Source organism: Atta cephalotes (genome assembly GCF_000143395.1).
Source record: "Atta cephalotes unplaced genomic scaffold scaffold00001, whole genome shotgun sequence".
In the NCBI taxonomy this organism is placed as follows: Eukaryota; Metazoa; Arthropoda; class Insecta; order Hymenoptera; family Formicidae; genus Atta; species Atta cephalotes.
In genome coordinates, this window is record NW_012130065.1 from 7,787,508 (window position 1) to 7,788,997 (window position 1,490).

A 1,490-nucleotide genomic window follows, 5' to 3' on the forward strand; every position below is an offset into this window, starting at 1 on the left:
GCCGACGAAATCGATCCGAGCATTACTAGCTCAGTCCAGCATCGAGTGAGTATCACCTTGAAGTTTTTTTAATCATATCATTTTAAAATATTAAGATATTATATATGAATTCACAATTATCAAAATAAATTAAATTTTTTTAATAATTAAATTAAATTAATAATAATTAATTAAATAATTAATTAAATAAAAAAAAATTCGTTCTTATTTATTGTTTGCTAGAAAAAATATAATTCATAAATTAGTACTACTGAATATTTAGATTGCTACATTATTGTATGTCATATATGTGAGTTGACTTTTACGGAGTCAAGTAAGGTTAATGAAATTTCTCCGTAATAGTGATATGCCTGTATTTAACTTGTGGTTCTATGAACATAATTAGTATTTGTCCTGAAATACTCTTTGGAGTATTATAATATTATTTTAATGCACAACAATGCAAAGATAACATTATCATATACCGAAGCTAAGACAATATTATCGCATATTATTATTGTGTTTCTTTTTATTAAATAAAATAAATTTGTAACAATATTTATTTATATCACTAAAAAAATGTGTTTAATTTTAAGATATTAAAATGTTTTATTCTTATCTCCATTTTTTAAACACTTAAAAATGTTTTAATTTTAAACTTTTTCAATAGATAAAACAATACGTGTTTGGACGCATAATGTTTTAAATTCAAACATCTTTAAGTGTTTAAAAAATAGGGAGGACAAGAATAAAATATATTTCTTTTTAAGTGATATTATGTGCAATAATTTGTTTTCATAGATTTGATATTTAATAAAAAAGAATTATTATATTTATAACAAATATGAATTTGCAATAGTAAATATAATATATTTAATTAAGCAAAATTAGTGAACAACTTCTTTATTTATTATTATTATTATTATTATTATATTTATCCAGTATAATATAAATATATATATATATATATATATATATTGTAAGTATGTATAAATAATTTAATAAACCGCACATGAAAAATAAGTTATAAATACGATATAAATAAGAACATGCATTATTTTATTTAAAAACGTAAAATAAAACGAAGATATTCTATTGAAGAATACGTATTTAGTATGTATTTACACACGTAAATGTGCTGATCTAATAATTGCACGGAATGTTGCCATGCAATTTGATATTCAAATGACTAGTAATTATCTATCATATTCATGTATAAAAATAAAATATAATTGATCTTGTTTTTTGCAAATAACAAGATCAGGCTAATAATTAGATCAAATTAGCAATATAATTGTCAAATTATTGAATCTATTGCACAGATTTTTATATTTAAGAAGTAATATACGTGCGTTTTATATAAATACAAAAAGCTGAAAATTAAATATAAAATTATGAAGTAAAAGTTGAAGTAAGATATAGAAAGTATTTATCATATTTTATTATATTTGTTTTTANCTGCATTTGACATAATATATATATATATATATATATATATATATATATATATA